Source organism: Biomphalaria glabrata, chromosome 14, assembly GCF_947242115.1.
Source record: "Biomphalaria glabrata chromosome 14, xgBioGlab47.1, whole genome shotgun sequence".
Lineage (NCBI taxonomy): Eukaryota > Metazoa > Mollusca > Gastropoda > Planorbidae > Biomphalaria > Biomphalaria glabrata.
In genome coordinates this window covers 29,910,166-29,924,578 of record NC_074724.1, presented here as the reverse complement: position 1 = coordinate 29,924,578, position 14,413 = coordinate 29,910,166, and the positions used below count along the sequence as shown (strand labels likewise).

General features: G+C 35.7%; 1 protein-coding gene and 1 long non-coding RNA gene across 6 annotated transcripts in view; one reads left to right on the top strand and one right to left on the bottom strand.

The window, feature by feature from the left end:
* LOC106071282 (uncharacterized) overlaps positions 1–14,413 on the bottom strand; it is a 162,627-nt gene that overhangs the window by 65,915 nt on the left and 82,299 nt on the right. Inside the window, exon 1 of one of the 5 annotated variants that reach the window (XM_056010357.1) lies at positions 212–345. The exons of the other annotated variants lie outside the window; for them this stretch is intronic. The gene's annotated coding sequence lies outside the window, so the exon portion shown is untranslated. Of the gene's footprint in view, positions 1–211; positions 346–14,413 lie in introns of those variants that run through there. 5 annotated transcript variants of the gene reach the window in all.
* Positions 392–1,938, top strand: LOC129922817 (uncharacterized). The gene is made up of 3 exons (XR_008774727.1): positions 392–781; positions 1,380–1,456; positions 1,735–1,938. It is a non-coding gene; the product is annotated as an uncharacterized LOC129922817 (long non-coding RNA).

Here is a 14,413-nt window from a genome sequence, read left to right as displayed (position 1 = left end):
CCTGACAGACAAATTTCCAGGCCTGGAAATGAAAAAGAAATGTTACAAAATTTGAAAAAAAAAAAAAAAAAAAAAGAAGGATTGAGATCTAAGTGACGACAGACAAACATACAGACAGAAAGACTAACAAACAGTACAAGAGAGCATGTTATTAATGGTTTACTTAATTAGAATCGCCCACCTTTACGCCCAAACGAACATATTTACAAACCTGATAAATCCTGTAACACATATTTAGATCTATACCCTGAAACACACAATAGTCCAACAGCACTACCAAAAAGCCGTAACCCTACGCCAAGGCTAATAGCCGTCTAGATCCAATAGTTTACTATAGTCAGTAATAAACCGGCGCCTTCGACATATATATAGAAAGCCTTAGCTCTGACCAGGTCGCGGCCTACGTCATCACTGGTCAGAGGCCAAGGTTATGCGTCACTGATTGATGCGTGTGTACGTAACCACTCAGTCCACTGTGTTGCTGTGTAGTTTACATAGACAGAAAGATTTCTTTTGAAACAAATAGAATCTTCATCTAAATATGATTTAGACTTTTCAAAATATTCATCATGGATTAAAACTCTAGATCTACAATGGTGAACAAATGTCTCGTTTTGTAAAGGATCTAGATCTAGCACTACTAGATCTAGTAACTAGCAGATATGCTTTCCGATTACCAAAAGATGATGAATGGTGGCTTAGAAAGAAAAAATGGCCAGCGGTAATACCTTTGGCTTAGTAGAAGGATTAGATCTACGTACCATTAAAGGAGTACTCTAAAGTAAGTAAATATTTCTAGATCCAGCATATTAACATTATACATAATTAATTGACTTTTATGCTTTTGATGATTAACATGATAATCATTATATAAAGTCAAAGTGGGTAGCTCTAGAAATCTAGGCCTAGGCGGCCTAGCCTAGGCATTGAATACTTGATCTAGGCTAGGACGATGTAGATCTAATTGTAAATCTATTCATTTAATAACGATTCTGTCAATAATTATAGAGTCTAGATCTAGTTTATATACCAATATCATAGTATAGTCCGTATATTATATAGAAGTACAAATAGACAGGTAGTAACTTATAGATTTATAATAGATAGAGATACATATATATATTTTATATATATACAACCAGTAGAAGTACAGATCTATAATCTATTGTAGTCTATTACTAGTATTCTATAGTTACATAGACTCATTCTATTAGACTGTTAGACAGTTACTATTAGATCTGTCATATTTTATACCTCGGTATATACCAAATTATTCTAGTAAATGTTAGATGTTATATATAGGCCTAATATATACATTTTATTTTATATTTTATACAGTTTGCATTTCATTAAAAAAAAAATTAATTGTAAACTTTCAGATCTGCCATTAACATTTTCAAGACGAAGTATCATGGACAGTATTGAAGGATTACGTACTATAAAGGAATACTCTAAAGTAAGTAATAATTATTACTAGCATCTAGCATATAATATTAGTATTATAAATAATTTAATTTTTTTTATGCTTTTGATGATCAACAAGACTATAAAAAGAGGCTATTGCTAGGAAGTAAATACTACTTTAGGCTAGAACTATGTAAATCTATTAATTAATAACGATTCTATCAATAGATATTCTAGTAAATGTTGATATTATTATATTATATACAGTATTTATTTACAGTTTGCATTTCATCTAAAAAATATTAATAGTAAACTTTATTTAACTTTCAGATCTGCCGTTAACATTTTGAAGACGATGAAGTATTGTGGACTAGCTACTACACATGAAAGAGTAGAGAGTGCATTAAAAAAAGTGTTAAGTCTCAGGAAGTCGCAGGATGGCTGCCTGGTCTTGTGGTTTGCGCGCTGGACTGTCGTTTGGATTTATCGATGTCTCTGGTTCAAACCCTGCCCGCTCCCATCCCCTGTCGTCAACTCTGAAGGAACATCCGAAACATGTCAAACATATAAGGATTAATAGTAAAAAAAACATATCAGTGATTTCAGTGAATTTCAAGATAGTGTAAGAAATATAAATGTGTCTTCGTTTTGGATGTTCTTTGTCAAGAGGAGTGTATGATTTATGTACATTGTAAAGGTTCTGGTCCAGTTAAGGTAGTATATATATATTCTATTGTTCTTGGTACATCTCATTGATGTTTTTTTTTTAAACAAACAGAAGTATTTGGTAAAGGTGATAAGCTACTTCTTAAAACTGTATCCTACATTTATGAAATTACTTATTTGTTAGAACTCATAGAACAATATTCTACAAAAAATTTTACCAACAATACTAACAGTTTTTAAATGCTATTAAAGAAAACACTAAGTACACAAATACAAAAAATGACAATGAAATAAATATATTAAATTGACTTAAACCAAACAGGACTAAATAAGAAGACCATGTCACTTTTTATGGACTATCTAAATTAAGTATTGTCTACCCAAATCCTGCAGATTCCTGCTTATATAAGTTATTGACCATCTACACTACATATATTTAAAGGTTTAAGATACAGTGGGATAAATTAAAAAGATGAAAATATTTCTTTTATCTTTCCTAATTTTAATGATTCATCAAAACATCATAAAGGTTCTCTGTAAGTCTAACTGTTAGATGTTATATTATGGGTAATTATCTTGTATTTTGAAGTAACTTGTGTAATCTATAAGATAAGATATGTTGCTGATTATTGTGTTCATGTGGTTCTAAAGAAATTTAATGACTGCATGACTGGGGATGGGAGCGGCCAGGGTTTGAACTTGGGACCATCAATAAATCTAAGCGACAGTCCGGAGCGCAAGCTGCTCCACCAGGCAGCCATCCATATATATATAATATATAATTTAAATAACATTAACATTATATGAGCAAACCGCTTGAACAGGCAGCCATCCATATATTTAAATCACATTAACATTATATGTAATCATTGTATTTTTAAAATGTGTATTATAAATTATTGAATTTTTTTTTTCCATATGTTCATTAAGCAATTGCAATAAAAACTTAACTCATTAAAGTGGTATCCTTTGTCTGAAAATAAAATTGCTATAAAACACCACACATTTGTTTTCATGTTGTGTTATTTCTGTTGTGATGCTTGTTATCATTAGTGTGTACATTAAGTTGTAAAGCAACTGATCAACTTTATATTCTAATAACATATGTAGGTGTAATACTGTTTATAGAAAAGTCATAACATACATGACTACACGTTAATGAGTTACAGACTATATCACTTAGCCTAAGCACTAATGCAAACATTCAGCCAGGTGTGCTACAGTTCAGTTTACAACACACTACAGTTTACAACACACACAAAGCAGTCTTCAATCACTTTGTATATTAAGTAAAGGCGGACCCTATTCCCAACCAGTTGTGAATAGGCTTCAACCCTATTCCCAACCGGATGGATGGGTCAAATAAGGTCAAAACCCTATTCACAGTCAACAGGGTCAAATTAGGTCGAAACCTTATTCCCAGTCCACTGTGTTTAGGTCAAATCCTATTCAGTTAAATGTTAAAAGTTTTATTTTCTTTTTAAGTGATTGATTTAAAAGAAGATAATAGAAAATAGCTATAAAATAAAATTTGTTTGATATTGATAAATCTTTACAATTTATTAAACTTCTATTATTTTTTCCCTAATGTAATTAAAGGAACAATGTATACTTTATAGGTTATTTTATTATAGAATTGTTAAATCATATTTTTGTTAAATCTTTGAGCTGAATATTTGTAATAGCTATAAGATAAATAAAATATATTTATTCACTGTTTTTGTTTTCATTTCATTCCTGGTCACATCATCTCCAATTAAATTATTTTTTTTGACTTGACTTTGACTTAAGCACTCAATTCAACTTTTTTTTTGAGGCCTATATACTGCTTGTTGATATTTTTTGACATGTGTTTACAATGTTCCCTCTCCCATCTTCATTATAAATCTTAGTGCATTGAGGATGGCTATAATAAAAAAGAGGAACTATCAAAACTAGGCAGAGATAAAAATGTAATTGGGGAGAATGGGGTTTAAAGTTTGTTGCAAAGCAATAGCATGTGTAGACACATAGTAAAATGCAATGTATATAAATATTGTAAAGCTGAGAGTTTTTTCGTTTATGTTGATTCTATTCAATATAGGATATGGGATATCAATGTTTATAGTTCTCACTAAGGTGAAATAGGGGAGGCAGGTGGGTAGGATATATCCAACATAGGATTTTATAATCTAAGGCCAAGTTGTGGTGGAAGTAGTGGATATCTTTGAGAGATTGTACCGCAATAAGAATCAATGGATCATGTTCTATACCTATGATCATTATCCAACCGATCTTAGCACCATTTCAATAAATAAATATTTCTCTCATTTGATGTCAGTAATACACTTGCATGATTTCTAGGTTTGAAATTTTATAAAATTGAAAACATACACATTACTTTGTTAATTTCCATTTTTCTATGTCATTTATGTTTTTTTTATATCAATAAAATATAATGCCCATCCACCCACCAAAAAAAAAAAGTTTGTCGATCAACAGAGACTTTGTTTTTGTTGGTTTTTTTTTTTGTCATATGTATGACATACATTTATTAAAGCAATAATAATAGAGAAGAAATGTTATGTTCAACTATTACTGCTAGTTTGATATGTTATACATATTTGGTTTGTTATACACCTTTGTGTATAGTAGAACAGGAGATTTACTGAAAAAAAAATCTTTACTTATTAAGTCTTTCTTATTTTTGTTAGCATTCTTAGTTTATGTTTATAATTTTAATTTATTATTTATGAATGACCTTTAGACTAATTATAATTTATAAACATTTTTTAAACAATTCATATACAGGGCAATGGGACTTTTTTTTTGTGACGGTGCCGTCCGATACGGCATACGATACAGGCACCTTTTTAAGTGTGGAGAAAAATTATTAATTTTCTTGTATTTTAACCTTATATCATTAACAAAGCTAGAAATCAATGTGTCCTTGCTCCTTGCCATGCAGTTTTAAATCTCCTACATAAATAGCACAACACAATCAACAGAGACTTTGGTGGGTTTTTTTTGGCTTATGTATGAAATACATTTATTAGAGCAAATAATAAAAGAAATACTAGTACAACATTACATTTAATTGTCATTGCTAAATTCTTTTCATGCTGTTTTTTTTAATGTAATGAAACAACTTTAGATTCTAGATCTAGTCAATCTAGATAAAGTGAACAATACTATATCTAGATTTACTAGATCTATGTTAAAACTCTAAATCAAATCAGTGACTGTGGACAAAGCATGTATGACTGATTCCTGCCATCTTGTTTGACCTTTAACATAAGAACCACTTCCGGTTGACTGGGAATAAGGTTTTGACCTCATTTGACCTGAACAGACGATTGGGAATAGGGCTAAAGCCTATTCCCAGCTGGTTGGGAATAGGCACTTCGTTAAGTAAATACATAAAGTCTAGACCTAGTAATTAGTCTACTTTAATAATACGTCTGTTTATAGTTATGAGGATCTAAGTCTGATCTAGTACTTAATCTACTTTAATACGTCTGTTTATAGTTATGAGGATCTAATTCTAGACCTAGTAATTTGTCTACTTTAATAATACGTCTGTTTATAGTTATGAGAATCTAAGTCTAGACATAGTAATTTGTTTATAGTTATGAGAATCTAAGTCTAGACCTAGTAATTTGTCTACTTTAATAATACGTCTGTTTATAGTTATGAGCATCTAAGTCTAGACCTAGACCTAGTAATTTGTCTACTTTAATAATACGTCTGTTTATAGTTATGAGCATCTAAGTCTAGACCTAGTAATTTGTCTACTTTAATAATACGTCTGTTTATAGTTATGAGGACAACAACTACATGTTGGTTGTGTTACATTTTACAACACTTCGCCTAAGCGCTAATGCTAACACAATCACTTAGTGTGTATATTAAGTAAATACATAAAGTCTAGATCCAGTGATTAGTCTAGTTTAATAATACGTCTGTGTATAGTCATCAGGACAACTACACGTTGGCTGTGTTACAGTTTACAACACTTCGCCTAAGCGCTAACACACAGCCAGGCTCTGGTTACGATCAGAAACAATGGTCGCTGACCTACTACGTCACAAACCAGCCTTACGGCCTGGGTTCACGGAGGTCACGAATAAACGTTCGAGCTGCAATTAAAAGATTGTCCTAGACTTCATAGAAATACTTTTAGGGGATGGCGAAGAGGTGCGGCTGGGGGGGGGGGGGAGAAAGGGCGGAAATTCGATAGAGGAGGGGGGGGGGGAACCCCAAAAAAATGGAGGGCGCCAGTAGCCAGTGAATCCCTGGCGATTGGCTGTTACTTGCTGTTTAATCAGTGGATAGTTCTCCAGCTTGCAGGACTATCGTTCCGGTAGACGAGAGCTCTTCAGCGGGGCACTCCGGGGCCACTTCGTGGTCTGAATGTTAGAGTTTTTTTTTTCTCTAGAGACTGCTGGGGAGGTAAGTTTAGGTTTGTAGGAGGGAGGGGGGGGGGCGGGAGGGTGTAGGAAGTAATTTCATATAGACGGCGACCTTCCCTGAGCTCTCATTACATGACACTGCCACGTAGAAATGAATGATTAATATTAGTAATTAATTTTTCCAAGTTTACCTCCCGAGAGGTCAACCTGAACTGATTAATAGGATTTCTTTTTTTTTTTTAAACGGGAAGAGATGGAAGCGTAAGAAGTCTCAAAAACAAAACAACAAAAAAAAACGTCTAATTTGTCAGCTATTTCAATCTAAGAGCAAAACAATGCAGCTCTGCTTGATAGTTCTAAAACCTACATTCTCTTTCAGTGAGGACAAAAGAGAGTCGGGTAGAGTTATCCTTTCCTTGTAATTTTCAAGAGATTTTGGGCTGCGACGGAAAGAACTAATTTGAAGTTCGATGCTTATCCAGTTACTTTGAGAGTTTAATCACACTCAGGCTGCTGATTCAGGATAAACGATACGCCGGGCAGCAGACATTTGGACACATTGTGTTTAGCTGTGGCTATAAGATAAACAAAAACATGGGCCTATATATAGCTTATATCACTTTTTTTTTCTCTCTCTCTCACTTTCACACACAAACACACACACACACACACTCTCTCTCTACGTTTTATCCCTTTATGTCTTTTTTCTTTCAACTTTCAATTTATTTCCTTTACATTCAGCACCCCCCCCCCCCGGTTCTTTCTTTTTACAAATCAATGTTTTTTCTTCTGTCTATCTCTGTCTCTCTCACTCTGCCCCTTCATTTCAATTCTAGTGTGAGCTCTCTTTCTCTCTCTATCTCTCTCTATTTCTATAACTTTCCTTTTGCTCTCTCGCACTCTGTCTCTCTCTCACATGATCTCACTAAGTCTTTCTCTCACACACACACACATAATCTCACTAACTCTCTCTCTTTCTCTCTCTCTCACATAATCTCACTAGCTCTCTCTCTTTCTCTCTCTCTCACATAATCTCACTAACTCTCTCTCTCTCTCACACATAATTTCACTAACTCTCTCTCTTTATCACTCTCTCTCTCTCTCACACACACATAATCTCACTAAGTCTGTCTCTCTCACACACACATAATCTCACTAACTCTCTCTCTCTCTCTTTCTTACACACACACATTCTTTCTTTCTTTTTCTACCCTATCCCCCTCTTTCTATTCCCTTCTGTTCTCTCTAATTCTCCGTTTCTCTCACATCCATCTCCCGCCTCTCTCTCTCTCTCTCTCTTTCTTTCTCTCCCTCTTATTTCCATATGTCACTGACCTATTTACATTTACTTCGTCTATTATTTCCCTTCCTCTTTCAAACCACTAAAGTTAAAAATAAATATATAAAAAAAACCTAGTCAGAACTTAATTGTCACTAATCAGCTCACAGACACAGGAACTAATTAAGGAACACAGCGGAAATATTAACCATAATTCCGACCTCCCCCTAAGGTCACAGGGAACCAAGGAACGAGGAACAGAAATATAAACACCCTAAATAGTTTTCATTTCACCCTTGGGCTTCGAAGATCTAACTATCCAATTCTGAGTAGCAGACGACACGTGAAGCCCGACTATTGTGTCTGTCCGTCTGTCTGTCATAGTTACTGTCAATTAGTGTGAATATGTCTACTCGAATATTAATATTTTTTTTTTTAAATTACTTTGTGTAGTCTTTAATATCTGATTTAAACATATTTACGCCATATTTAAGAAAGAATTGAATACATATTTTAGGCATACTGTATTACAGAGTCTGTATGAATGCACTCAGTCTTTCACTCACCTTATTTCACCAACTTTCCTTTCTAATATCTAGTCGAAACTTTGCGCAATTATGTATTGACGATGATCACACATGAATCATTTTTTTTTAAAAAGTTTATTAAATTGTAGCAATTTATTGATTATGTTTGATATCGCAATAACATATTGAGATATATTGATGTAAATGTGGAGTTATTTCCCTTAATTGAGACTTTTTTTTTTTTAAGTATCTTTCATATTTTACTTGTTTTACTGTATAATAACGAGTAGAAGTTGTTTTTTTTTTTAGGGAGTCCTCTGAACTGGACTTTATAAAGTCGAGCGGTTTTTCCCACACAGCCCAACATCTCTGATTTATGAATAACTGTATCACCTGTAAGTCGTAGCTCTCTCGATTATTGAAGGCGTTAGAGGAAGTGACGAAAGTTTATTTTTTTAGATCTGTATCAAGTTTACGTTTAGATGCTTCAAAGTTCAAAGGTCACATCAAAAGATATTATAATAAAGTAAGTTCCCCCTGTCAGACCATGCAGATGATGTTAAGGGTAGCCAGCACAACGACCAACCCACCTTTAGCTTTCCCCCAACTAATGTCAGGCACCCAATAAAGTAGGGTGGACTCAGACCACTTCCCCTAGAAATACCGAAGTTCCTAATCCCAGTCTTCATCGAGATTCACACCAAGAACCCCAGGTTCTGGACCAGTTAGAAAGGGATGGGGGAGAAAGAAGGGAGTATCTGGGTGATCGCTTTTTAAATGTATTTACTCCCCCCCCCCCCAACTAAAGTCAGGTAACCAATAGAGTACCATAAGCTCTGGGCCCCTCTAAAAACGCAACGTTTAAAATCCAACAGTGAATGTTATCGTTATCGCTTTTTAAGTTCATTTATTTTTTTGAAAAGTTGAAAGACCTGGATTCGAACTCGAGAGCTCTTGCCTCCTCATTCCAACTCACTAACCACTTTGGTAGAGAAGTGCTTATGAAAATAGGAGGTTTTATGGTTATGTAACTTTAGTTTGAAACTTTAAAGCAAAATTTAAAGGGGACAAATTCAACTTAGGACCCCAGGTTCGGAAATACCCCCTTCCCCCCCCCCCCCCCCAAACTGGTCCAGACAAGTGATATGATCATAGCGTATCGAGAAAGCTAAACCTGAAAGCATGAAATAGCCCTAACCAAAAACAATTGGTAAAAATATTTATAATCGCACAGATTTATTATTGTTAGTCTAGATCTTTTACATATTTAATTACATGAGTGATCCAAACTAATTGATACAACTACACTTAATATAAGCTTTTTGTCTAATTTTGTTTTTATATTTTAAAAGTTTCTTATGAAAAACAAATATGTGGATGAATTTGGGAAGACGTATAACAATCTGTTGGTTTTTTTTTTATTCGGGTCCATCTATGATACTAAATCTTTCAATTTTCGAAAAGGACGAGCCGACCCGGTCTATAATCATTCAAAGTCGTCAGCTTAATGTATGGTTGAATGAACTACGGGGGGGAGTGATGGTCATTGATGGATGCCCCACAAATTCAGTTACTTCGCCACACGACATCAAAACAAACATCGCCCATAAACACCAACACATCCGTCAGACAGGGGACACCATTCTCAAGCATTTTGTGACAAACGACTCCAGCAGTTTGACAAGCAACGATTGGTCACGTCTGATCTTAGTCTAAAACCTACTCTTAAAACAATGAATGGGAATTTGGTTAAAATTGAAAAAAAAAAAAAGTCATTTCATGACGTGAGCCCCATCAATTTCGGTCACAGAACATTCAAAGGTGAAGCTGTACTTAAGTTTGTCAGGTAATAGTACTCGTATGTATCTGTTTGACTTAAGATCAGTTGCAGACGGAGTGTCACAATTGGCCAGGGCATTTCTTTGCCATCCGGCCCACAGATTGTATATCATATAACGGCGTCCTCAAAATCCTTATTTTAAGTTTTATGATGTATTGATAACTGTACACATGCATACAGGGAGCTCTATATCTTTATAAGAAATATAGGCCTTAAGTTTAGGTTTAGGCCCTAAAAGGATGAAGCCTACAAGTAGCACTGGCTACGGATTCAGGCTATTACAGAAAATGTGTTAAGATTAAATTTGTATTACACTGTCGAGTCTGTAAAAGATTTTTCTTTAGACACGACGCTCAATTGATCTTTTTTTTTTTATAGGAGAGTGTGATAAAACTATTTAAAAAATGTATACGTGTCATTGTGACCCTTTCGATGGCCCTAGCGGCCTATTTGGGTACCAGCCGGCGCCTTCGACACGGAGGTCACGTACCAGCCCACCGCCGCCAGGCATTTGCCCCAATGCGCGAATAGCCCGTCCGCCCTTTCCTAAGATGTTCATAGTTTGCTACACCTTTGAATGGACTAGTTGAGTTGCGGATCATCTGTTGTAGGTGTTAGTCACACACACACACACACAAAATAAAAACAAAACAACAATAAACAAACACCAGGCATGTGTGGTGGGGTGTCATGTGGATGTCATGTGGTAAACGCCCGAGACTGCGTCTCTATAGTCCGGGTTTTGAACTCCCCTCCCTCTCTCTCCAGGCCTAGCCCCTAGCGTTTTAATGGGACGTTACACTAAAGAATCCATAAAAATATCATTTGGTCAAACTGGACACCACTTTTTTCTCAAACGTTACGAAGCACGGGTATCAGCCTTCGGGTTAGGATATATTTAATTTTCGATTTTGAAGGAATATCTGGCAAATCTTGTAATACAAACAATACACAAGAACAAAATAAACATGGCTTTAAAAAAACAACTTATATTAAGCGTAGTTGTATTAATTAGTTTGGATCACTCATGTAATAGATTTGTAATAGATAGGGACGAGCGATAAAAAATATGTGCGATTATAAATCTTTTTTTTAGCTCTATTTCATGATTTTAGCTTACTCAATTCTCAATGATCCTATCACTTGTCTGAACCAGTTGGAACATGATGGGAGATAAAGAAGGGGTATCTGAGTGATCGCTTTTTAAATGTATTTATAGTAACAGTAAAAAAGTGAACGATAAGTTTGAACTCGAAGACTAATGCCTCCTCAGGCTATTGCACTAGCCACTTTGCCAGGGAAGTACTTATGAAAAAAGAAAATTTTATAGTTATCTATTGTTAGCTTCACTCTTTAAAGCGGCGACCTAGAAAGTTTAAAGGGAGCTAATTCAATTAACACATCCTGATCGAGTACAATTTCTTTTCCTTATTTGAGATACCAAACAAAATAATTAATTACCAATAGTTAATTAACTCATTTGTTATTTATTTTTGTTGATTCTTTTTTTTTGTCAAGTAAAAGAAATAATTGTGCAAAATTTCAGCTTGATCTGACATGGGGTGTGGGAGAAATAACCTGTACACACTTTTTACCAGACAGACAGAGTGAATCGATATAAGCTTTGTGAAAATGCGTCTTGGCTAAAAAGAAACACTTAACACAATGAGGGCATTACTATCCTAAACAAAGGGGAAGTACCCTTGTAGTAGTCTACATATCATCCATGGGTTGTTAATTTTCTCACATCGCTTTTCAATTGTTACATTTTTTACATGATAAAAATTGCCAATTCCCCTCTAAATAAATACTTACAATGTTGATAAAAGCTAATCTATTGTAAATTTAAAGCGGTGGAGAAAAAAAAGTGTGGCGGTGTTAAGAGGAAAATCGCAATATCGTTAAAAGCTGATAAATGAAAACTTTGGTCTATTTTTTTTTAAAGATCTTTAAAACAGCAGAGGTCTAGCAGCGAATGAGTCCCACCTTGACACGAGTTACAGGCTAACTCCAAGTCTAGTCTCTACGCGATATTCCAGCTCTACCATGAGAAACCTCTGACCTCCAACCTCTTCACCTTATCTTTGAGAGACCTCTAACCTACTTTCTTTTTTTTTTTAAATATGTAATGTACTTTACGGGGATTTTCGATTTCTAACATTGTCTACTAAACTAGAGGCCACACATATATTAACAATACTAATGTTTTCACTGCGTTCTTCTTCTTCTTACTATGTGTTCCGTAAGGTTGTTATTAACAGAAGTTTTAATGGATATAATCTTCTAATAGCATGCGTCTCAAATAGCCCCCTGACAACCAGTCCAGCTCGTGTGTGGCTAACCAGGCCAAGATATTGGGTCCGATGGAACTGTTATCATTGATAGGAGAAGCAGTGAAGACGAGTGGCTGGCACCTAAACCAGTAAGCCTCAGGCAGCAGGAAGCCTTGGATAGCCTTGTCTATTTCCAAACATGGAAAAGACTTCGGAAGTCACTTCTGAGGAAGAAATCAGAAGCCGGCGACCGTTAGGCAGCTCGGCACCTTCGGCATAGAACTCTTTAACTTTTTCAAAGTAAACGCGCCGGGTCACGGAGGTCACGGGCAGCTTGCCGCACACAGCGCTATAAACCTGGTGGCAGAGCCTGCGCCGCTGATCCCAAAACGTAACGAGGCTAACTGTTTCTTTGGACACATCAGCTTCGTGGAGAGGTGGGGTTGGGGGGGCTTCTATGCAGGCGACATCGTTCCGACCATAGATAATACCCAATCATCTATCCAAGACCAATTGTTAAAGAAGGCCTGAACACTGACCTTGAAACGTCACAACCTGTGGGCAGTAAAGACCAGTAGCTCGTTGCCAAGTAATAAGTCTGTACGACATGGCAACAAGCTATTGGTCTAAACTCCCCACAGGTTGTGACGTTGCAGGTCAGTGTTCAGGCCTTCTATTACCATTAGTCTCGATTCATCACATTTCTATGAGTCGATCCATGGTCGCCTCGCGACTGAAGCAGGCCATATTATTATCATTATAGTTCCCAAGTAGTTCCCAAACGAATTTTTTTCCATTAGATGTTAAAACAAAAATCTCAGATTTGTAGACCTAATGTTTCCTGAATGCTACTCTATTCATTGCAGCTAGGTTTCGTGGTAAATAAATACATTACTGTGAAAACTTCCACACTGGTGAAAGAAATGTTAGACTAGATAGGAAATGCAATATCGTATTCAAGGACACTTATGTGAGATGGAATGTTGAATAAAAAAAGGATTAGTTTAATGCTCCACTTCTGACCCCACTTCCTGTCCATTACAAGAAACCATCTAAAGGACACAAACTTGTTGGCTATATAGAAAGAAATGGGAAAGTGAGACATTGGAGAGTCGGTAGCCTCCCTAAATAAAAGTTTATGTTTTTAAAAAAAAATGTAACGCCAACAAAAATGTAAAATGACAGAATTTTTAAAAAGCAGATGACAGACTGAATATTTCTGAACATTAGATTTCTAAAGCCCATCACGTGACTTATGCAACAAATGTTTAGGACCAGGATGTAGGAAAAGCATACCATAGAAATAAAAAGCGGGGAGGGGGGGGGGAACCGGTTTGGGGAGGGGGGAATTGTAACTTGGTGGTTCGGATAAATAATAGGCAGGGTGTTTTTTTTCTAATATAATTTGTCATATAAGGCGATCACGTAGAGATCACGTAGAGAAGTGGTTCCCAAAATGTTTTCCTTAACAACGGAACACTTTGCTTCTTCTTCTTCTTCATCGTTCTCATTGTTATGTTGGAGTGTTCATATGACTAGACCAATATATGAGATGAACTGCGCAGTGGTTTCCAAATCAGCGAGCTCTCCATATAGTTTTCTTTCTATTGGGGTGATTTGGGGCCATGTCTTATACGGGCCTCTTGGTAGAGAGAGCAGTTTTGGAGGACGTGGTCGGCATTTTCTGGTGATACTCCACATGGGCAGATTTCACTGGTTCCAATTTTGAGCTTCCGGAACATGTGTTGTCGCATTCTGTTGTGTCCAGGCCTGAGTCGAAAGATTAGACGTTGGTCTTGTCGGGATAGCTTATAGTAAGCGTCATCTTTCTTGTGATTTGGATGGGAGCTCGTCCATTTCTCATTTATTTTATCTACAATTAATTTCTTCATTTCTTCTGGATAGAGTGCAGAGTTTACTTGTGAGTTTGTTCTCCCACTCTTGGCGAGTGTGTCACTTTGCATATTCTGATTATTTAGCGGAAAACTTCGCTTATTTATTTTTTAGAGAGACTAATTGACGTGGTGGCCTAC